The following is a 25,592-nucleotide window of genomic DNA, read 5'->3' as shown; positions in this document are numbered from 1 at the left end:
TCGTCCCTGGGATTAGGGCGACTCCTAGCATATCGGATCTACGATCAACAACAGCGCCGCCCGGCCTATCATGGGTAGTTTTTCATACCGAAAAGATGAAGAAGGTTGGTACTGGAAGGTAAGGAATGGGAAACAAGTCCGACAACTCAAGATTTCGAATCCTCAAGCCGGTAAAGGTACACTCGGGTCTAAAGATAAATGTGATGAAATCGCAAGTTTTTGGCCTGGGAGTTTCGGATATGGAAATCGATTAGTGGGTGGCAGAAGCAGGTTGTTCGAAAAGTTTACTACCATTTAGATACATTGGATTTCCATTGGGTTCTAATATGAATCTAATTGGAAGTTGGAAACCGATCCTTGATAAAATCAAGAAAAAGTTGTCGGGATGGAAAGCATCTTTGATCTCTATTGGTGGGCGCCTTAATCTTGTAAAATCGATTTTGGGTAGTCTTGGAGTTTATTACTTGTCGTTATTTAAATGTCCGGAGGCCATCATTAATGAACTCGAATCCATTAGCGCTGGTTTCTTTTGGGGTTGTGACTCTAGAAAAATGCATTGGTAAGTTGGAATGTAATCTTAGCATCTCACGAAAAGGGAGGTCTAGGTGTTGGTAGTTTGCGGGCTTTCAACATGGCACTTATATTCAAGTGGATTTGGAGGATCGTAATTCAACCAGAGGCAAAATGGGGAAAAAAATTTTAAGTCGATTCATGGTGCAAATACAGGTGTGGTAGATTTAAATTCTCTACACAAAGAAATTTGGGCAAACATCCTCAAAATATATGCTAATGCACAACAGAAAAATCCGCTTTGTCCACGAAACTTGGGAATGGTTGCGATATTCTATTCAGGTAGGATGTTTGGTGTGGTGTTGGGAAGTTAGCAACGAGGTACCCTCGCTTGTTTCATTTGGATACCGAGCCTCAAAGTAAGGTAGCAGACCGTTGGTTTAATAACTCATGGAACTGGTATTGGTCTCGTGATCAGGTGGGCAGCAGAAATATTCAAGCGTTGGTAGATATGATAAACGGAATTGTATCATTATCTGATCAAGCTAATCGATGGTCATGGATATATTCTGTTGATGTGTTGTATTCGGTAGCAGCTACCCGAGCTGCTATTGATGATTTAATCCTCCCTACAGCGGCTAATGCTACTTGATGGTATGATTGTATCCCGCGTAAAGTTAATATTTTTTTGTGGAGACTTGCTTTAGACAGGTTACCTACAAGGTTAAAACTGAAGCAAAAAGGTTTGGAAATTGAAGATATTTGTTGTACATTCTGGCGTTACGGCATTGAATCGATAGAACATGTGTTTTTTCATTGCCCGGTAGCTATCAATATCTGGAGGAAGATGGAAATCTAACTTGGGGGCCGTGACATTCCTCTCTTTGTTTCATGGCAAGAACTAAATTTGTGGATTGATGATTTAAGGTTGAATGCGGATTCGAAGATCAAATTATTGGTGATTTTGCGACCTCATAGTGGACGTTATGGAAGCTACTGCATACTGTTATCTTTCGGCCATTCCCTCGCCGGGAAAATGTCAAATTCATTAGAGATGTTTTTTAATTGGTATTGTAAATTGTAATAGAGGCCGCAAGTGTTTTAGTTGGAACTAGTTGTGGAGCCCTCGCTTCGCGCCGGGGGCTCCGTTTTGAATGCGAGTTAAAAAAAAGTCTTGATCTATTTTGTAAAAAAGAATTTTTTTCGACATAACATTGAAGGGTTGTTCCTTTTGTGAAAGTTGCTTCTTTTAGCGTTCGGGTTTTATTTAAAAAAAAAAAAGTTAGTAAAGTGGGGGTTCGATTTGTATTTTAATAAAAGTTAGTGTGTTAAGTTTGTGAAATTTGAAAAAACTGTACGTATAAAGTGGGGGTTCGATTTGTATTTTAGTAAAAGTTAGGGGGTTAAGTTTGTGAAAATTGAATATTAGTAAAAAAAATAAAAATTAGTAAAGTGGGGGTGCGATTTGTATTTTAATAAAAGTTAGGGAGTTGAGCTTGTGAAATTTAGGGAAAAATATATGTGTAAAGTGGGGGGTTCAATTTGTAATGTAATTAAAGTTAGGGGGTTAAATTTGCGAAAAGTGGGAAATGAATAGCACTATTCTTTTTCACTTTACCTTTTAATATAGGTATATAATATAATATAATGTATGGCTACAAAAGCCAACGTAAATTTGTTTTCTTTTTCCTAGCGAGGGGATATCTATTAAAATCTTTGCTTTTCTAAAAAAAAAAATTACGTCAACTGTCAAATAGAGAATAACTAGTTAATTACCAAGATATAACACTGTTCATATAGTTTACAGGATAACTACCCAGAACACCTTGTCCATTTGGGTAAAACCGATGAACCTGGGAGAAATTAATGAGCATCTAATAACACCCATTTAAAAGTTTTTAGTTGACATGTGTTGGCATTTATATCGGATGTTTCAGTTACACTTCATTGCACCATATTTTTTATATTTTTATGTTATTGATTGATGATTGATGGTTCCTAACAATTCCCCCGTAAGTATATGAAGTATGCTATCAACAATAAATAACTCATAGATTTTGGTCATAAAAGAAAGAAGGCTCCACTCATGGCTACAGAGGTTCGCCTGCAATGACTCCGGGCTGCTCGCGTAGCGAGTAGTCGCCCTGGGATTAGTCAAGTTGACCGTTTGGATACCCAGGTTAAAAAAAAGAAAAAAGAAAGAAGGCTATTGATATACATACATATACATATACTACAAGAAAGTTCAACAGACCATCAAACTTCATGCACACATTAACACATTAAAGAGTAGAAAGACTCAACAAATAAACTTATTTAAAAAATTCTCAGTCTTTAGTATTAGCTTAACTAATAACGACCCACTAACATAAAATCATCGTCACCAAGAACTTGGACATCTTTCTCTCCTATGAAGTTCTCCCACCCAATTTCCTTCACTATATTCACAAACTCGACCCGTTTGGCCAAAGGGAGTGGTACATATGGCAGTCGAAACACAGGCCTTATAACCCCTAACTGAGCTAAAGCAGTGTTTACCCCAATTGGGTTTGGCTCACAAAAAAGCCAATTTATTAAAGGTAATAGCTTTTCGTTAAGTGAAGGATTCTTGCCTTTTGTTAAAATTTCTCCCATCAGACCCGGAACTAAATTGCTAGTAACCGATATAACTCCCGTAGCTCCATGGTCCCACCTTGAATCATGACACTCGTCATCATTACCGCTCCAAACGGATATCCCGTTTTTTGTGTATTCTTTTACTCTGTTGTGTCCAACACATTCTTTGACGCCTGCAAAGTTAGGGCTGTCGGCAATTGTGTGGATGACACGTGGCGGAATGTCTTGACCTGTTCGTGATGGCACGTTGTAGATGATTGTGGGACCCATTGGGAGCACGCATTGGAAGTGAGCAACCATACCTTCTAATGATGTTTTACCATAATACGGGTTGATGTGAAGAGCTGCATGCATCCCAACTGCAAATCCCTGTTCAGTTGCGTGAACTGCTTCTCGTGTTGAGTTACTTCCAGTGTTACCAATGACCTGAGATTTATGTTACATCATAAGTCTAAGTCCCCACGAAACATGCAGAGTAGATGTGGCAAAATGGGCGGGTTAGATGACAAGTCAAAAAAAGTCCAGGTCAAAATGGGCTTAATTGAGTTGGATTGACTCGCATATTTTTTTAATTTATTTTCATTTCATCGACTTTTCTATAAATTACAACTTTATTACAGTGATTACAACAACAGTCTACAGTTTTTGTCCACTAAACATGATTATAAATTTATGTTCGAGAAACCATTTGGATATGTTTTCTTTTAAGCTAAATATTATGTTTTACCTATTTGACTAGTTTGAGATAAAGTACAGCCCATATTGACCCATTGTAAGTTTTGCCAAAATTGCCACCTCTAGGTTCAAGTATACAAAGTAATATATAAAGAATCTATTTGCAAGAGGTCTTAGGTTCGAATCCCGTCTAGGGCGAATATTTAGTGGTGGCCAGGGATGGGTTGGAAACAGCCAGGGAGTAATCCTGTTGGGCTGCGTACATCAGAGTATGGGGCCAGATTACTCGCCCTCCCGGGTAGCCCGAACAGGGAAAACCTTCTACCTATATACAGAATCTATATCGATATATACTCTATAATACACTCTCCGTACCATATCTATTGTCCATTATTATTATTTTTTTAGCTGTCCTAAATTAATTGTCCACTTTCATAAATACGTAATTATAAAGAGAGAAAATTTCTTTTATACTTTAATTAGGATAAAACTGAAAAGTTAATAGAAGTAGAAAATAATAATTCTAGGAGAAAAGAATTGAGACGGAGGGAGTATATAATATTAATAGCGGGTAATTTTGCAGTGACCTTAATTTACGTGCCAAAGCAGTTAATGGTATGACCGATAAGCATAATATGTTCATCCCAACTCATCAACTGGCCTTCACCAGTTGTACCACCAACAATCACACCATCAGCTCCATTTTCAATTTGCATATTTACCAATGCATCATAAGCCTCAAGATCAAATCTCCCATCAGGTAAATAAGGAGTTTTAATGGCTGTAATCAACCGCATTAACTTAATCTCATCTGTTGATGTCCTAATAACATAACATAACATAACATAACATATAAATGATATTATACATGTAATAAACTAAGAGACAGTAAATTGAATGACATTTATCGAATCAAATACACATTTTTTGTTAAGGAAAACAGACAGACAGGTGGCAGGGATACCTGTTCTTAGTTTCGAAGCTGCGCATTGGTAGATGAAAATTTGGAATTATAGCTGCAGATGGGCTCTTCCATCTCACAGGTCTGTAACAACATTAAACATATACATATATCATTGCTATTGCTAGGGATGGTAATGAATCACATATGGATCGGATTATGCCATATCCAAATCCATATCCATTATGATTTTTTGCATTCATATCTATATCTGCTTATTTTTAACTCATCCATACACATTCATATTCGATGGATTGGTCGGGTTAATGGATATTCATTGGATAATTCATCATTTCATTATTTTTCTCAACTTATTAATACAATCAAAGGTCATAGTTTGTTAGAACTTTGTACAATCAAAAAATCAGTCTCTTCTAGTTTGTTCAATCATAAATCAAGGTGTTCTACTTTGCAACAACAACAACAACAAAACCCAATCCCATATGTATGGGGTATGGGGGAGGTGTGACGTAGACAATCCTTCCTCCATCCTTAAATAAAGAGAAATCGTTTCTCCACCCCGAGTGAAACACTCACAAGAGTAGAAAGAGTCATCCCTCTCTCGATTCGACGGATAAAGAGATTGCTCAGTACATACTCAGTAACACATATAAAGAGATTTCTCCAATATTTAAATAACACATATAACCTACATGCTCAGTACCTACAATCTAATGACAACAAATGAACACCATACATATAAGATTATGATCATCTCCAAGTAGAGCATACCAAGCACAAACTAAACTTACACCAAAGGTTTCACAAGGTTTCACTTTACACATAATGACATATGAAACAACCCCAAACACATTAATTTAATATATTAGTAAAAGACTAAAATCCCAATAGTATTTAACCCACAATAATAGAATAATTTATAGTTTATAATTTACACAATCATATATTTGTAAAAGTAACCTTATATGATTTTATGTTTTAAAATCACAATTAAATTTTACAAATTTAAGACGGAAAAAAAGCACAACTGATTGAACAAACTCTAGCTTTCATATATCATTATGAAACTAAAGAGTTAATTAAACATATTCATAAATGATAATTAGATAATCAAGTATTTAAAGAAAAAACAAAGACACCTAAAAAGAAGAAAATAACTGAGAAGTCGTTAGTAGTTGTGGAGCACGATGACGGCTAACGGTTCAACCATAATGCTCTCTTATGGTGGTCCAACAATGAGGACGATGGTGTCCGTCAGTCCAGCAAGGTTGGCAACGATATTCAGAATCAAAGCTTTTTCTTGAGATAGAATATCGGATGTTGAGAGGTGAAAGGGTAGTTGGGTAAGATATTTGGTTGAATGGAAGGACACTACATTATATTTGACTAAGAATGGATATGAATAATCTAAATGGTACAAGATCTTTGTAGTTGCACTCACAAAATTTAAATGGAAGACACTTTTAAACCGGTGGTGCAACGACAAAGGAGATTAAACCCTAAGATGCAAGATGTCGTGAGAAATGAGGTAATCAAATTACTGGATGCAGATTCGATTTACCCAATTCCTGATAGCCCTTGAGTAAGCCCTGTGCAACGAAAAAGGAGATTAAACCTTAACATGCAAGATGTCGTGAAAAATGAGGTAATCAAATTACCGGACTATCCAGATTCGATTTACTCAACTTCTAATGGTCCTTGAGTAAGCCCGTCGCAACGACAAAGGAGATTAAACCCTAATGCAAGATGTCGTGAAAAATGAGGTAATCAAATTACTGGATGCATATTCGATTTACCCCTGATGGTCCTTGAGTAAGCCCAGTGCAATGTGTGCCCTAAAAGGGTTGTATCACCGTGATCACTAATGAAATCAATGAGCTTATTCCCACTAGGACTTTCACAGGGTGGCAGTTTTATAATAATTATAGGAAGCTTAACGATGCCACTAGGAAAGACCACTTCCCTTTACCTTTTATAGACCGATCGTTGGAAAAGTTGGCGGGAAATAGTTTCTATTGCTATCATGACGGTTTCTCGAGATATTTCCGAAAGACCAAGACAAAACTACCTTCACGTGCCCTTATGACACTTTTTCATATAGACGCATGTCCTTCAACGCCCCAACTACCTTTTAAAGGTGCATGACGGCGATATCTCATGATAAATATAAGAGTGTATCGAAGTGTTTGTAGATGAATTTACAATTTTCGGTGACACCTTTGATTCATGCGTTCTTAACCTTGAGAGAATGCTTCTTATGAGTGATCAATTGAAAAAAAATGTCATTTCATGGTTCGCGAGAGCATTGTTTTCGGGCATAAGATTTCGAGTATAGGTATAGAAGTGGATAGAGCTAAGGTCAATGTGATTGCCAAACTTCCGCTCCCATCTAATGTTGATCTAATGTTGAAGGGAGTGAGGAGTATTCTTAGGCATGCCGGATTTCACGGATGAATGTTTGAGCTCTTTCAATCTCATTAAAAAGAACCCATGAATGATCCAATCATGATAACTCATAATTGGTCTCTTCCATTTGAGCTAATGTGCGATGCTTCTGATTTCAAAATAGGAGTTATCTTGGGTCAAAGAATCGACAAACGATTCCAACCGATTTACTACTAGCAAGACTTTGCAAGGAGCCCAATTGCATTACACTACCACCAAAGAGGAACTCCTTACCATAGTCTTTGCCTTTGATTAGTTTAAATCCTACCTTGTGCTAGATAAGATGGTTATCTTTATTGATCATTCTGCCTAGTTCTCTAAATAAGATGCTAAGCCTCGTTTGATTCGATTAATCTTGTTTTTGTAAGAGTATGATATTGAGATCTGAGACTGAAAAGGGGCGGAAAAATGTTTTTGGCGATCATCTTTGTCGACTTGAGTACCCACATCTAGGGTTTTCTATGAGTCAGCCATTAAAGATGACTTTCCTAACGGAACTCTCATAAAAGTTTGAGATCGACTAGCTTGCTTGGTTCGCAGTTTCTGCGGATTACTTATCTACGTGGATTTATCGAGAAAAGTATGTCACATAAAGAATGGAAGAAATTCTTTAACGATGTGAAATACTATTTTTGGAAGGATCAATATCTCTCTTACAAGTTGTCCCTATGGAGTAATCTGGAGATGTGTAGCCGGTGATGAGGCTAGACGGATTTTACTCTAATGTCATCTCAGTGGGCATTACGGACCTCAACTCACGAGGAGAAAGGTCTTTGAGGCCAGTTTCTATTGGCCTACAATCTTTAAAAATGTCCACCTTCTTTGCAAATCTTGTAACTCGCAGCCCGAATTGACTAAATCTAGATATTTAGCTAGCAAAAACACCTACAGTAAAATTTCTGACAGTCATATGCGCTGCATTCAACAATTATTTCCAATGTCAACTTCGAAAAAAGAAGAGTTTTGAGATCTCATCCTTATTTAGTTTTGTTCTTATACCAATTCAGTTATTTCTATTACTCATCCATGTTTAGTTTTGTTGAAGCTGCTTACAAACCTTCAAACTTACAATCCATCTAGAGAAATTCTAAATAATAATTATGTAATATTCTACACAATATTAATATTAATATTATTAATATTAATATTAATATTATTAATACTATATACTAATTATGGCGAGGCATGTTACTGTTCATAGTGGCAGACCCATAATTAACCCCAACTTCCAAGGGCAAAATGGTAATTTCCCATCCCGTTATTTATTACGTTAATTAACCGACAAGTACCCTGCAGCGCAACGCGGGATTTTTCCCTCGTTTGCACCAAAACTGACCTATTACCCATTACTTTTGTTCAACCTTACAGATCTTCAAATCCTCCCTTCGAGAGATCATCCTCAAACAACTCATCTTCAAAATCAAATCCTCCCATGAAGAATCAACCTCAAACAACACACCTTCTGACTTTTGAACATAATTTTCCTCGCGAATGTTGGTGCTTAATCCGGTTCCGGTGTTAGTACTAGTTCCCATACTGGTGCTAAAGCCGCTACAGGTGCGGGTGCTAGAGCCGGTTCCGATGCTAGTGCCAGTGGGTGATGATGGAACATCCAATCAAATACACATTCAAACCTCATGTTACAAATTGCACACACGTAATTATTATGCATTGCATTCTCGTCTTACTTGTCATAAAGATTATGGAAAGGCCGGTCGCAAATTTCGCAACGGAATTGTGCATATTCCATAATAAATTATGAGGCATAATAATGAAATGAGAATGCAAGGCATATAATGACATGTGTGTTTGTAACATGAGGTTTGAAGATGTATTTATTTGGATGTTCCACTATCACCCACAGACACCAGAAACGGTTCTTACTTCGGCACCAGTACCAGCTCTACCACTACCACTGGTAGTGAAACTAGCACCAGCACCGGAACCAACACTGAAACGGAATCTAGTATCAACACCCCCGAGGAAAGTGTTTGAGGTTGATCCCTCCATGGGAAAAATTGATTTTAACGATAAGTTGTTTGAGGATGATCCTTGATGGAAGAATTTGAAGATCTATAAGCTTGAACACAACTAGAAAAGGATGGGTAATAGGTCAATTTTGGAGCAAATATTGTTTATGATACCAAATATTTATTATTTTGAATTACTTGATTGATAGTTTGAAGGTTTGTAAGAAGTTTGAACAAAACTAAACATTGATGAGTGATAGAAATACGAAGAATTTGGCATAAGAACAAAACTAAGCAATGATAAGATCTTCTCAAAACTCTCCTTTCCGAAGTTGACGGTGTTGGAGATAAATCGCTTAATGTAGCACATGCGACTGTGAGAAATTTTAGTGTAGGTGTTCTTACTAGCTATTAGCAAAATATCTGGATTCACTCAACCAGGTCATGGGTTACGAGATTTGCAAAGAAGGTGGGCATCCTTGAAGTATTGTAGGCCAATAGAAATCAGCTTCAAAGACCCTTTTCCTTGTGAGCCGAGGTCCGTAATGACCACCAATAGGACCGAGATGACAACGGAGTAAAATCCGTCTGGCCTCCTCACCAGCTACACATCTCCGGATTATTTCATCGAGACAGCTTCTGGAGAGATATCGATCCTCCCAAAAATAGTATTTCACGTCACTAAAGAATTTTTATCATTTTCAATGTTACATACCCTTCTCGAGAAATCCACTAACTAAATAATTCGCGAACCAAGGAAGCTCAGCACTCTCAACTTTCATGAGAGTTTCGTCAGAATAGTCACATCTTTAATGGCCGACTCATAGAGAACCTCTAGATGTAGGCTCTCAAGTCAAGATAGATGATCGGAAACAACATTTTCCAACCCCTTTTGTTCCGGATCTCAATATAAACTCTTGCAAAAGCAATAACCTTCGAATCAAATGGGAAATAGCATCTTGTTTAAAGAACAAATACTTTAGGGCGGAATGACGGTAAAGACGATCATTTTAGCCAGCAGAAGGTAGGATCTAAACTTATCAAAGGCAAATACTGGTAAAGAGTTCCCTTTTAGCGGTAAAGTAATGCAATTGAGCTTTATGCAAGGTATTGCTAACATAGTAAAAAATGGGTTGGAATAGTTTATCGATTCTCTAACTCAAGACGGCTCCTATCACAGTAATCAGAAACATCGCACATGAACTCAAATGAAAGTAACCAACTGGAAGCTATCGTGATTGGCGCATTAATGAGTTTTTTTAAGGAGATTGTAAGAGCTCAAACATTTATCCGTGAAGAAGATAAATGGGGCATCTTTCTCGGGGAATTTATTCATGAAGCTCGTGATTTTAGAAAAATCTTTGATTAAACATCGGTAAAATCCAGCATGACCGAGAAAAATCCTCACTCCCTTAACATTAGATAGGGCGAAAGTTTGACAATCACATCGACCTCAGCTTTATCCACTTCTATACCGACACTCAAAAACTTATGCCAGAGAACAATGCCCTTACAAACCATGAAATAAATTTTTTCTCAATTGAGCATTAGATTTGATTTTTTACACCTGAGAAGCATTATCTCAAAGTTAAAAAGCATGAATCAAAGATGTCACCCTCTGACAGTCCTAGTAGGAATAAGCGCATTAGGCACCTATTGCACCGGGCTTACCTAAGGACTTACATAATTTGGGTAAATCAAACATACATCCAGTAATTTAATAATCTCCTTTTTCATGACATGTTAGGGTTTAATCTCCTTTATAGTACACTACCGATTTAAAATTGGCTTTCATTAATTTTTGTAAGTGCAATACGAAGGACTTATACCCTTTAGATCCACTAAATATCCATATGCATATCAAATCCAATATTCACGATCATCCATATCCATTTTCGGCGGATCAGATCTGATGGATATCCGTCAAATCAGATGTTAATTGACATCCCTATCTATTGCTAGTTGCTAGTAAAAATTAAAGAAAGACAAGAACTCTAACAACATAGTTGTTTGAAATGCCTAAATCAAATAAAAAGAAGCTGATAAAGCTCAATTTTTTGAGATATATTAACAGGCAGTAATCCAGTATGCGGATTGAAACTTGAAAGCATGAAAAACGTATACCTATTTTGATTAAATGTTGAATTAGGTTTTAATAATTGAAAAGCGGAGTTATTTCCCCATGAATTGTAGCTTTTAAACCCAGAAATTTGCTGGTGTGCAACTGACATCCTTCCAGAAAGAAAGAAAAAAAAAAGGTGAAAGAGGATATGGTTTAATGATAATTGAAAAGCTTATTGTCGTCGAATTTGTGGGGGAATTATCCGTGAGATGGTGGAGTATGGCGGCGCTATACAGATGATGAATAAAACCCTAATAGGGATTTAACTTAGAGCAGTAAAAAACAAGCACTCTCTGGACAACAACGGCTACTTATGATTTTTCATTTTTTACATTTCTCTTATTTATTGCTGCGTACTCAGTGTCGTAAAAAAACCCGATTACTCGCCGATTAATCCTCGATTAATCATTTTTAGAAGCAATCCGTTTCGATTTCCAAAAATCCGTTTAATTAAAAAGTCAACGTCAATTGATGAACAAAAATCGAATTTGGTAATCAAATTCAGTCAAAGTAAAATATTGTTAACATTTTAACATGAATTTAAACTAGAATTTTATAGTTTTGAAGTAAAATGAACAATTTTAGACGATTATGTTAAAAATAATCTTTATATTAATGGTTTTTTATATAGTTACAAATATAATTTTTAAAATTTTATATTTAAATGTATACAGTATAATCCGATTAATCTTCGATTAATCCCCGAATTACCGATTAATCCTTCTAAAGTCCCGACCGATTAATCCCCGAATAGCGAGTTTTGAAACCTTGTGCGTACTTGTAGAAGTTTGGGGATATCCAGCTTCGCTGCTAAAACTTTGAAGCTTTTGTCACTTGAATCCAATATTATCAAATAATGACAATACGGCCCTTCAGTTAGTTAGATTTCGATCTATTAGTTAAGACTAGTTTTCGAACCCTCGCTTCGCGCCGGGGGTTCGATTTTTAATGTATTTTATTGTGTTTAGTTACGGAGCCTGCGAGTGAAAAATCAACATATATGAAAAGTACCCTAAATATTTAACGTTTTTTTTAAAAGTGTCCGTTTTGCGTATAGTTAGTGATATTGTGTTCATAAAATTATTTCAAGTTTAAGGATGGTGTCGGAAAAATTTAACTCGTTGCGAGCGAGAAGATATGACCTGTTGAATATTTGAGTGGAGTTTATTTAAGATATTTTATGAAAATTTTGATTTGACGCTTTAACTCCCTGTGTTGGGGGCCAATTTTAATTTTTGAACAAAGTGTGGGGCTTTTGTGGTGTTACTTGAAAGAAAGAAGGGAAAAGAAAGGGGGGAAAAAGGTGAAAAGACGAAAATACCCCTAGTACTATTTATAAGTTGTGTCTAATAGTTAATATTGTAATGTAATGTAATGTAATGTAATGTAATGTAATTAGTCATTTTTTGATCAAAACATAACCTTTATATGTTGTTATGCATTGCTTCGAAAAATAAAGAATATTGTAATGTAATGATTAACATTTGAATTGATAAATTTTGAAACGTACAAGTTTTAACGATTGTATTCTTTTATTTGCATTATGTATAGTTATATATTATTAGATGTGTACACGGACCGAGGCGAGTCCAAACTTGGTAGTGTTCGAGCTCGACTCGTTTAATTTTTCCTAAAGCTTGAGCTCGAGCTCGGCTTAAATCTTAAACTTTAGGCTCGAACTCAGCTCGTTAAAAGCTCATTTAAAAAAACACAATTAACTCATTCATTAAACAAGCCCTGCTCATGACTACTATGAAAAGCTCGAAGTCAACTTTAAGGTGTGAATCCAAAATATTTTAGTGTTGTTTATTTAGATTTATGCCTCTAGCTGAAGAATGAAAAGACTTAACATGCACAAGGAAGATTGAGGAAATTTGTATTTCATAGCGATGTGAGACTGACCTCTTTTAAAATATTATAAACTTCTCTAAAGATATATTGGGAATGGGAACTGAAATGGACTTGCATGCGTGAATAAAACAAGAAAAATGCTGGCCGCGCTTCACTGCGGTGTTTAATTAATCGTCTTTGAGCTTATTAAATAAACGAATTTGTTTAACTTTAAAAAATGAAACGAACATTAATATTTAGTTCACGTTTTCCAAACCGAACTTTAACGATAAAAAATAGTTGCATCAATTTGCTGTTCTCCCATATACTTGTATATAGTTAATTAATTAATAACTTCTATATATCATATACAAAAATAGCAACAACCAAAAAAAAAAAAAAAATTTAAAAATAAACGAAACGTATCAGCGATTATTGTTTGTGGATTGTGGCTTACATCTATATAGTTATATTGACTTATTTGCTATCTATATATGTATATATACAACACCAAATTTTGTAAGTCCAGTAAGTCTAAATGTGATTCCATTGCACATGTTCATCATCATCCTTGCATCTCCCAATCTATCCACAAACAATATCAGGGTACCTCTTCACAATTATCAACCTACAAAATGAAAACGTAAAAAGAAATTAAACATAATAGAGAACACAATAATAATAATAATAATAATAATAATAATAATAATAATAATAATAATAATAATAATAATAATAATAATAATACAAGTAATAATATTATTTTATTATTACTTTTAAATTAAAAAGTGAAAGAAAAAGAACCAAATTTTTTGGATCACTTTTGGATATATTTGAGTACTTCATTTGCTCAAATTTAAAAAGAAAAATACATAGGAAGATGACATACATATGCATACCTAGGTGGAAGGTTTCATCAGTGGCTAAAATAAACAAACCCATATAACCTAATATGCTGTGTAATTTTTTTCGTTGTGTACATAATCTGTGTGTTTGTGTTGTAGGAGGCATCCTAATATGCTGTGTAATTTTTTTCGTTGCATATATATATTAAAAGAGTTGTTTGGCTTTTAAAAAAAAAAAAAAAATATAACCTTATCTCTCTCACCTACTTCTTCTAGTTCCTGTCCTTCATCTTCTTTAAAAAATAATCCTGCAACTCTAAAAAAATACACCCTCTGACAAACAAACATTGCAAAAAAAAAAAAAAAAAAAAGGAAAACTGAAAAAAAAGGAGAAGAAACCGAACGTCCGTTTTCCCATGCCGAAGTCGAAACGTCGCCGGAACTTGGATTGCAACGTCGTCGGAGTAGGGTTTAACACCAGATTTCTGTCATTCGGACATGGCAACGGCGATAAAACGTTCTCGATCAGTCCCAGTTATCTAATAAGATTAAGATTAAACTCTATATTAAAACATAATTACCGTTAATAGATATAAAATTCATACTACGTACCTTTTATTTGTTCTTCTTGGTGCGTAACAGCACTTTCTTTCACATCGATTTGTCAAATAAACACTGAAACCCTCCAAAAAAGCAGAGGATATTTTGTGGGTGTTTTAATTTTTACACTGAAAAGTTAAGAAACAAAATCGGTATTGATAGGTGAAGAGGATGTTGACACATACATTGAAATAAGAAATTAAGACGTAGAAGACATGCAAGGTCAAACATAACAGCCAGGCACAAGGGTCACTTTCTTTACAATGAAGGAAACAATTAACATTAACAAATAGGTAAAAATGATTAAAATAACATAAGGAGTAAACAGTATTATGACCAATAGAATTGCATGGTAGATAATGGCAGCCAATCAGAATAGCATTTTCGCTGTTGCATGTAGCTTTTTGTGTAATATCATCTGTATAGCTGCTTCTTTTTAATTTACAAGTAATAAGTAATACAAAATACAAATATGAATTACAAAAACGAGCTTTGAGCTTTTATATTCTTTTTCTTTTAATTTACACCCCTATATGTATCCTTACTCAAGATTTTACCGGATGAGTTTTTATGTTCGGAGCCCAAATGTGACTATAACAAGAGCTTTGAGCTGGCTCTTTCGAGAAAAATCTTGCAAATCTTGCATATTTAATGTATACATATGAAAGCTCGTCTAGGCTAGCGAGCTCATTCGAGCTCAAGATATGAAGCGTGTTAGCGCATATTTGTGAATCCCTAGTTCTGTATTCATTAACGTATAATTCGATTTGTAATAAGGAACATTGTGACTATTAAATAATCAAATCTGACAGGAATGTCATTTGAAAGTGCATCAGCAGGGGCTGTCTCTTATACATATCGAATAGTATTTATGAGACACACCACGTGGGTTTGAGCCACTGGTACTATTAGTTCACAATAACTTGATTATGAACACTAAACTCTCAATAAACAATAGATACAAATTATATGAACAAAATTGAGAGAACACGAATGATATATAATATGAAAGACAAAGTAATCGTGCTTGAGAGATACAAAATACAATGAACATCGTACCCCTATTTATACAAGGTTAAACCAAATCTCCAAGATTTGGTTTCCAAAACTACTTGACTAAAAGATAGGAAAAGATAAACTAAAACTTATTAATATTCTAAACAAATCAGTGTTTATCTTCTAGAGATAATATCAAATCAAAACGTGATCTTCTAAATATTTATCCAGATCTCCAGAATTCCCATAGCTTCTTTACCAAGTAATTAAACCGTTCACACAAACAGATTCTGCAACTTGCATCTCCAGACTCTAACTTCCAGACTCTAACTTCCTGCAAAACATTTTGACTCATCAGATCTTATTCCAACAATCTCCCCCTATCTGATGATGTCAAAAACTACCCTTTCTACTTCTTCAGTTTTGCAAGCTCTTTTTTGATCAACCTACATTTGCTCTTCATTGACTTAATGCTCTTCAACATAAACAACTTACCTTCCAAATGTTTCAACAATTTAACCCGAAAATGATGATTCTGTTCATTCGTACACCTAGTTAACGGTCCAAGCAACAAGTTAATGTCAGCACCTTCAAACTGCTCTACTCTAATCAGCATCCTTTGGTTTCTAGTCGTTTTAATCATCAGAGCATCTAGATATTCAACATAACATTCATCAATGAACTGCAAATGTTCTGGAACAGAGTATCTACCAACATGTCCTCTAAATCTTCTCTCTTTCATCTCCAAATTGAACATACTACAGAAAACTTCATAGTCCTTCGAGCTAATAAAACCTTCTTCAAACACAAGATGAACTAAATTACAAACTTTCTTAAACACTTCATCAACAATTTCCTTATCTCCCTCACATCTTTGAATACAAACAGCCAACCCTCTCCATTCACAAAAACCAAGTCTCAAAATATGACTCACTTTCACCTTTATTCTTCTATCAGACAAATGGGTCATGGTTAATAACAAATTCACCTCAGTTTCAATCTTCACAATCTCAACACTGACAACATCTCCTTCATACCTTTTAAACCTAAACCTTTTATTCATCAAAGACCTCAGCCTCTCTTGAGCAGCAGCAATATCAAGAACACTTTCTTGACCACCAACTATGATTTGAGTACCACTTTCACCAACATCGGTTTGAACACCAGATTGATCAACACTAGCACCACCCTCTTCAACATTCATTTGTACATCCTCACCTGTGTCAACACCATCACCTGTACCCATTTGACTTACATTTGCAACCACAACTTGAACATTTTCAACATTTTCTTGAGAAACTGCTTGATCACCATCATCTCTAACTTGATCACCATCATCTCTAACAACAATCTCATCTTCAACCATTGGAACAACTTCAGCATAAACAACTTCAGTTTCAATAACCTCAGCTTCAATTTCAGTTCTTTCATTATCATTATTCTCCCCCTCAACCTGTAACTCCCCCTCAATATGAGCCCTTTTGGAAGACTCACCATCACCACCTGCAGCTAACCTCTTTCGTTTCTCCCCCTTTTTGACATCATCTTGAGAGAGAGCAGATAAGAATCTCCAAATTTCAGCTTGATCATCCTTAATAGACTTGATATCTGAGGCAAAACCAGCAAAACACTCTTTAATTTCTTCAACACCCTGCATCTTAGCCTCCAAACTGCTCAATCGATCACCAAAACCTGCAATATCATCAGAACCCTGTACAATCCCAACCAACCTCCTAACCTCCAACACCTCATTATTTGAAACCAAATTATTATTAAAGTTAGAATGAAGTTTATTAATTTGTGACTGCACACCCTGAAGCTTGTCATCAAACTCCTGAGCCATAGAAGTCAAAGCTTGAGAAAAGCCAACCTCTGTGACTGGTGCCTCAGCCTGCAATGTAGAACCAGTTGGGATTAATAAAGGTTGTATGTCCTCAACACTTACCTGTTGTGAAGTAGAGTGATCCTTGGACAAAGAAGTTATTGAGACTTGTACTTCATCCTGTGATCTGAATGAAGCATTGGCAGCCTGTGCAAGAATGTGTAAGGATTGGACATTTGGAGAGTGGAGTGGCAGACTGATGTCTGAGGTAGGTTTAGCCATAGATTGGTCTTGAGTTTGGTTTGATAAGTCCAGGATTGGGACTTGATTTAAGTTATCTGAGGGGGTTAATTCAGTAACTGTAATGAGGTTATCCAAGCTCACTATCCTAGATGGTTTAGGCTGGGTTAAAGTACTCCCCTCACCAACCTCTAGCAGAGGTGATGGAGTTGCACTTGCAGCACCTTGCCTAATAGATGTTTGATGTGCATCTATGGGTGCTGAAACAACTAGGTTTTCAGACATGTGAATATTCTCAATATGAGTTGGTAAGCTCATAAGGTTGTTTAATGGAGAGTGGACCTCTTGAGCAGTGGGAGAAGGTGGGTTTGAATCAAGTTGGAGTTCCTCATTCATGCCTTCTGCCTGCTCTGCTTGTTGATCATTATGTGGTGGAGTAACTGGGGGTGCAGAATCAGAATGATCAGATTCTATAATTGGTTGATCAATGTTTTGATCACCTGCAGACCCTGGTTGATCAGACCCTGCATGTGATTCCCCTTCAGACCCTGATTGCTCATGATCTAAAGGTTGATCTGGTTGACCAGGTTGAGCTGGTTGACCATTGTTGATCCACTGAAGCATAGCTGGAGTGAGTCCAATTTCATTGTTGTGGATGTGACTGTGAAACATCCTTGTGCTACACTCAGGAACAGCTGTAAACTCATAAACCCTGAACACCCTCAACCCATCATACAAATTAGGAGTAATAGCCTGTTCTATCATCAAACTTAAAACCCTTATGAATGGAACATTATGATCTCTGGGTGTTCTTTCAGCTAACAACAACATCTCATTGAAATACAACCTTGCAAAATCGATATTCCTCCCAGTAACAATAGCATGAAACAAGTAAGCCTCAAAATCATTGATTTCAGTCAAGCTACCACTTTTGAAACTCAAACTCCTTACAACATTCGACAAAACAAACATCCATCGAGGTGAAAACATACTTGTTTTAACAGTTGAATCAGTCACTTTTTGACCTACCATATTAAAGCTTAATCTAGCAGCTGATTTAGAAGTCGTTCTAACATAATCGTTTCTCATTGGAAAGTTTAAAGCTAACCTTAGATGATCTTCAGTAAGGACAAGTGTGTTGTTACCGTTTCTGTAAGTCCCTGTAAGCGTCCATGCTTCTCTATCACCAACACAGGTGTACCAAAATTCGGCTAACAACTCAGGAAACATTATGGTCGTTTTGAAGAATGCATCCCTTAGTGGATGATTATGCATGAACTCGATCACCTCTTCATAACCTTCATTCGCAAAATTCTCTGGAATACTATCACAAGCAACTCGATTGTTTGCTGAAACCATAACATCTTTGTTTGCTTTGATCTCTACAGCTCGGATCATGTTTGGAGTGGGTACCAGAACATAAGGAATGTACTTTGTGCGTGCCATTATAATCGATCGAAGGAGAATTGCAGTAAAATTGAGGGAATTTTGAACTTGAAGATCGAAAAGGGGATTTAGGGTTTCAAAGATTGAAATCGATTGTGACAGATGGAGGGATATTTATATCTAACAAGATTTCAAAAAGTTACTTTTAACCCTCCAACTTATTTACCGTTTACCCCTTTTAAAATAACCCTTTTTCTTTTTAAAAACAAAAATAAAAATATACTAAAATACATAATAAAAAAATAAAAGAAATAAATAACCTCAGACTCTGGATAAATATGACGTCATCCAGACTCTGAAAATCAGACTCTTTTTTTTTTTTTTTTTTTTTTTTTTTTTTTTTTTTACAACAACAAGATTAGAGAGTGTCTTCACATGTCAACATTTCTGTTGATGGATTTATCATACCAAGTTTTTCTAGAAGATAGAAATGCCTCTCTTCAGGAAGTGCCTTTGTAAAAATATCTGCCAGTTGATCTTTTGTGCCAATATGTTTTAAAACCACTTTGCCTTTCTCAACACAATCTCTTATAAAATGATGTCTGATCTCTATGTGCTTGGTCCTGGAATGAAACACTGGATTTTCAGTAATAGCAATAGCACTTTCATTATCACACATGATTGGAGTTTTGGTTAATGATAATCCAAAATCCAATAACTGATGTTGCATCCAAAGCAATTGAGCACAACAACTCCCTGCAGCTACATATTCAGCTTCTGCTGTTGAAGTAGCAACTGAATTCTGCTTTTTACTTGACCAGCTCACCAATTTGCCACCTAACAATTGACAACCCCCAGATGTGCTTTTTCTGTCTAACTTACAACCTGCATAGTCTGCATCTGTATAACCAATTAGATCAAACCCTGAGTCTTTAGCATACCAAAGACCCAGGTTAGGAGTACCTTTCAGGTATCTAAAAATTCTTTTCACAGCCTTATAATGAGACTCTTTAGGATCTGACTGATAACGTGCACACATACATGTAGCAAACATTATATCAGGTCTACTAGCAGTTAAGTATAACAAAGATCCAATCATACCTCTATAGGTTGATTGACAAGTTGGTTTTCCAGATTCATCTTTATCAAGCTTTTCAGAAATACTCATTGGGGTTCTTAAAGTGGAACAATTTTTAAAACCAAATTTAGTAAGCATATCAGAAACATAATTACTTTGGTTAATAAAAATACCCTCTTGACTTTGCTTAATTTGAAGCCCAAGAAAATAGTTTAGAGTACACAAATTACTCATCCTATATTCTTTTGACATTATATCTGAAAACCATTTTCTCAAAGTTGGATTAGTAGACCCAAAAATAATGTCATCAACATAAATTTGAACCAGTAACACATCACCTTTCTCCTTTTTGATGAATAGAGTCTTGTCAATAGCTCCTCTAGAAAATTTCTTTTCTAGAAGAAATGTTGACAGAGTATCATACCATGCTCTGGGAGCTTGTTTCAGACCATACAAAGCTTTCTTCAACCTGTAAACATGCTTTGGAAACTTCTTATTTTTGAAACCAGGAGGTTGTTTCACATACACCTCTTCTTGCAAAATACCATTCAGAAAAGCACTCTTCACATCCATTTGAAACACCACAAAGTCTTTATCTGAGGCATAAGCTAGAAACAATCTGATTGCTTCAATTCTAGCAACAGGAGCAAATGTCTCATCATAATCTATACCTTCTTCTTGTCTATACCCTTGAGCCACCAACCTTGCTTTGTTTCTAACCACAATACCATCTTTATCAACCTTGTTTCTATAAACCCACTTAGTGCCAATTGCAGTTTTACCTTCAGGTTTTGGAACCAATTCCCACACATCATTTCTTTCAAACTCTGTCAATTCTTCAGTCATAGCTTCAGCCCAATCATTATCTGACAATGCTTCATCTACTTCTTTGGGTTCAATGAGTGAAAGAAAATTTGAGAAGAAACAATAATTAGCAATTGCAAAATCAGACACAGGTGTCTGAGATGAAGAACCAGTTTTAGGTAAACCAGTAGGATCTACAACATAATCTTCAAGATGCTTTGGAATAACAATATTTCTAGAAGATTTTCTAATAGGAACAACAAGATTCACAGTAGTATTGGAAGGTTGATCATCTTCATGAATAACAATTGGCTCATCTTCTTGTTGAACTTCTTCAGTGAGAGCATTATCTGCAGAATGTTTCAGTCCAGACAAATTAAATTCATCTGTCTCAGACTCTGAATCTAGAGTCTGAGTATTGTTACCAGAAATTAAATTTGACAATTCACCAAGTGCAGAATGCTCAGAACTAGAGAATTGATCCATTTCAATGGGACTTTCATCAAAGGAAACATTAATGGATTCTTCAATCTTCATCCTCCTCTTATTATACACTCTATATGCTTTAGACACAGAAGAATAACCAATAAACACACCTTCATCAGATTTTGGCCTCATCTTTTCAAGCTGATCCCTTTGATTCAAAATATAGCACTTACATCCAAATACATGAAAGTAATGAATAGTAGGCACCTTTTTATGATACAATTCATAGGGAGTTTTGCCATGTCTCTTCACAATTAATGACCTGTTTTGAGTATAACAAGCTGTATTGACAGCTTCTGCCCAGAATCTGAGTGCAACATTTGATTGACATAACATGGTTCTGGCTGCCTCAATAAGTGTTCTATTTCTTCTCTCAGCAACTCCATTCTGTTGTGGAGTTCTAACAGCTGAGAAATTTTGACCAATTCCAGATTCTTCACAAAATTCAATTAAAGTAACATTCTTGAACTCAGTGCCATGGTCACTTCTCAATTGTTTAACAAGAACACCTTTTTGAACCTGCTCTTTCTTGATTAAATTAATGATTTCTTCAGGAGCATCACTCTTTGCAGCTAAAAAGATAACCCAGGTAAACCTTGAATACTCATCAACAACAACCAAAGTGTATCTTTTCCCACCTAGACTACTAGTGTTCATTGGACCAAAAAGATCCATATGAAGCATATGAAGTGGATCACTAATAGTAGCTAGGGATTTTGAGGGAAACTTTGTTTTGGTTTGTTTACCCATAATGCAAGCAGAACAAGGTTTATCTTTCTTGAAAGGTTGCTGAGGCAAACCTCTAACAAGCTTCTTTTTGGAAAGCTCATTAATATTTTTAAAATTCAGATGAGATAGCCTTTTATGCCAAAGCCAATTAAGTTCTGGAACAGACTGAGAATACAAGCATGTTTCAATTTCAGAATCAACAGAATCCAAATCCAGCATATACACATTTTGAAATCTCCAGGCAACAAGAGTTGGTCTTCCTTTAGGATCATAAATAATTCCAGCTTTCTTTCTTATTCTGATCTCACAATCTTCATCAGCAATTTGACTCACACTTAGCAGATTATGCTTTAACCCTTCAACTAAAGCAACTTTCTTGAATGACACACTTCCAGCAATAACAGTACCATAACCAATAGTTTTTGCAACAGAATTATCACCATATCTCACAGAAGGACCCTTTTCTTCTACAAACCCTACAAGATGCTCTTTGCATCCAGTCATGTGTCTTGAGCAACCACTGTCTAAATACCACTTATTACCCTGCTACACAAGACACAAGCAAAAGAAAAATGATTAAATCTTAGGGGGAACCCACTTTGCAGTGGGTTCAGATGGAGTGTATTTAACTCTCCATACAAAAGCTTTGTTACCAATCCAGATCAACTTATCCATCACTGTTTTCAAAACACCTTTATTTTCACAAACTTTAGGTTTCCATACCTTTTTGAAATTTTCAGGAAAACAAGATGATTTTGAGAATTTTTCTTGACCCTTTAATCTTTCACTAAGCTTTGAAATTCTCCTTTTCAGTTTTTTAATAGTCTTAGCCTGTTTTGACTTTGACTTTCTTTTAGTTGACCATTTAGGATCTGGACAAGTGACACTATCAGAAGATGATTCAGTATCACTTATGCTACTTGATTCTTGGGTGTCAGATTCTAGGTCAGAACATACACTTTCACTTTTAGAGACTAAACTGTTAGAGTCTGAAGGTTTCAATAGTTCAGACTCTGATGGATTTCTACAGTCTAAAATTATAGTCTCTGAAGGTTTAACAGGTTCTAATGATTTTACAAACTCAGTTGATCTTACAAAAGCATTAGTTAAAATTTTTCTCTCACCATCAAATTTTATAAAAGTATTTGGTAAAATGTCAGGCTTAAATATAATAGGATCAACTTCCACATTATTATCTAATGTGTAGTTTTCACCAAGTATAGCTTTGACATCATTTGGTACTTGCTTAGCAATAGCATCAGAATTCTTTTTGGAAGAAACACACCAAGATTTGCAAATATTTTCATAATGGTTTGCCTTTTTAATTGATCTTCCTAATTCAGTATTTAACCGTTTAGTTTCTTCTGAATATGCCATTTTGTATGTGTCAAGTTCTACCTCACATTCTTTTAATACTTTAATTTCAGCATCTTTATCTTTGATGGTGTTCTTAAGCTCAATGATCTGTGTTCTTAACCTGTCACTATCTTCTAAGCACCAATTGAAATCAAGCAACAAATACTGAAACATTCTCACTTTTTCATTATTAAGATAGTTTACAAAGTTTTGTACCTTATAGGCAGAACCTTTGTTACAAGTAGAGTCTTTATCCATCTTCTCAATAGCTTTCAAATCTTCCTCAAACTTGCTAGACTCACTATCCTTTTCAATTATAGCCATCAGACACTTATCCTCTTCATCATCAGATGATGAATCTTCATCTTCCCATGCTTCTGTGTACAATGCTTTCTCCTGTTCTTTATTCTTCAACTTTTCTGCTTCACCTTTCATCTTCTTGTACTTGAGTTTATACTTTCTTGCTTTGTCAACAGGTTTGTTGAAACTTGAACCTCCTTCACTCTTGGACCAGCAATCAGCAGCTATATGACCTACCTTGCCACACTTGAAACATTTAGCTTTCTTTGGATCAAAAGAACTCTTGCCTTTACCCTTCTTAAAACCAAACTTCTTCTGCTCAATCCTTTGAGTCAAAAGAGCCACTTGACTTTCCAGATCCTGAATCTCCTCATCTACATCAGAATCACTATCATCAGAGGTCTCATCACATTCAGAATCAACCCTACTAGAGTAACTAGAGAACAATTGCTTGTTCTTCTTAGTAGTAGCTATCAATGCAGCTTCTGGATCTTTAACAACTCTCTTAGCATTGATCTTGTTCTTCAACTGTGATTCTTCAAAGTTTGACAATATGCCAAACAACTCACTTAGTTCATAAGTGTCTATCTTTTCACTGATTACCATTGATGTAATCACAGATTCAAAGTTTGAAGGTAACAGTTCAATGAACTTTTGACACAACACTTGTTGTGTTTTCTCTACACCAACACTTTCAAGATCATTAATCAGAACCTGGAATCTTGAATGAAGATCACTCAATGATTCTTTAGGCTGAGCAGCAAAATTTTCATAACACCTTATCAGATTCTTTTTCTTCTGAGTTTTAACAACTGTGACACCTTCATAGTCATTAAGCAAGAGATCCCACATAGCTTTTGCAGTTTTAGCATGACTGATCTTCCTGAGAATTGGAACAGTAACACCATTACCTATAATACTTCTTATCTTGCTATCAAGCTTGAACTTTATGGCTTCTGCTTCTGTCCACTTATCTCTTGGTTTTTCACGAAGATAAGCAGGTTGAGCAGAAGCAGTACTTGTAGCAGGAACAGCTTCAACCATTGTACCAGGTATAATAGGTCCTACTGTAAGGACTTGTTCGGCATCTTCATGAATCGAACCAAGAAACCATAGAACTTTTAGTTTCCAGGTTGCAAAGTCTGTGCCATCGAAAATTGGCACTCCTTTACCAGCCATAACTGGAGTTGGGATGGTACTGGAGGACATCTTTGAACAATATATGGATCGTTTTAAGATTACCGAATTGGATTTACACCAAACCCGCTCTGATACCAGTTATTAGTTCACAATAACTTGATTATGAACACTAAACTCTCAATAAACAATAGATACAAATTATATGAACAAAATTGAGAGAACACGAATGATATATAATATGAAAGACAAAGTAATCGTGCTTGAGAGATACAAAATACAATGAACATCGTACCCCTATTTATACAAGGTTAAACCAAATCTCCAAGATTTGGTTTCCAAAACTACTTGACTAAAAGATAGGAAAAGATAAACTAAAACTTATTAATATTCTAAACAAATCAGTGTTTATCTTCTAGAGATAATATCAAATCAAAACGTGATCTTCTAAATATTTATCCAGATCTCCAGAATTCCCATAGCTTCTTTACCAAGTAATTAAACCGTTCACACAAACAGATTCTGCAACTTGCATCTCCAGACTCTAACTTCCAGACTCTAACTTCCTGCAAAACATTTTGACTCATCAGATCTTATTCCAACAGGTACCCTAAGATTTAGTGCACTCCATAGACAATGTCTCCTCAAAATTGAAATCGAGTAAGCACATGGAATAGAAGTCTCGAAAGTGATGTAGTGATTGATGGCAGAAGACATGTTTGC

The 25,592-nt window shown here is 35.6% G+C and overlaps 1 long non-coding RNA gene and 1 pseudogene across 3 annotated transcripts; both read right to left on the bottom strand.

Annotated features, from left to right (window-relative positions):
* Positions 1-2,717: 2,717 nt before the first annotated feature.
* LOC139870511 (4-hydroxy-tetrahydrodipicolinate synthase, chloroplastic-like) lies at positions 2,718-6,065 on the bottom strand (annotated as a pseudogene).
* Positions 6,066-13,494: 7,429 nt separating this feature from the next.
* Positions 13,495-14,823, bottom strand: LOC139870499 (uncharacterized). 3 transcript variants are annotated; one of them, XR_011766592.1, is made up of 6 exons: positions 14,721-14,823; positions 14,548-14,618; positions 14,340-14,474; positions 14,185-14,251; positions 13,990-14,037; positions 13,495-13,718 (listed from the first exon to the last, which is right to left on the bottom strand). It is a non-coding gene; the product is annotated as an uncharacterized lncRNA (long non-coding RNA). The 3 variants fall into 3 exon arrangements; XR_011766590.1 differs by lacking the exon at positions 14,721-14,823 and having other exon boundaries at positions 14,548-14,683; XR_011766591.1 differs by lacking the exon at positions 14,721-14,823 and having other exon boundaries at positions 14,185-14,243; positions 14,548-14,683.
* Positions 14,824-25,592: the final 10,769 nt, after the last annotated feature.

This window comes from Rutidosis leptorrhynchoides, chromosome 1 (assembly GCF_046630445.1).
Source record: "Rutidosis leptorrhynchoides isolate AG116_Rl617_1_P2 chromosome 1, CSIRO_AGI_Rlap_v1, whole genome shotgun sequence".
Taxonomy (NCBI): domain Eukaryota; kingdom Viridiplantae; phylum Streptophyta; class Magnoliopsida; order Asterales; family Asteraceae; genus Rutidosis; species Rutidosis leptorrhynchoides.
The sequence above is the reverse complement of the archived record's forward strand: the minus strand, read 5'-3'. Positions and strand labels throughout refer to the sequence as shown.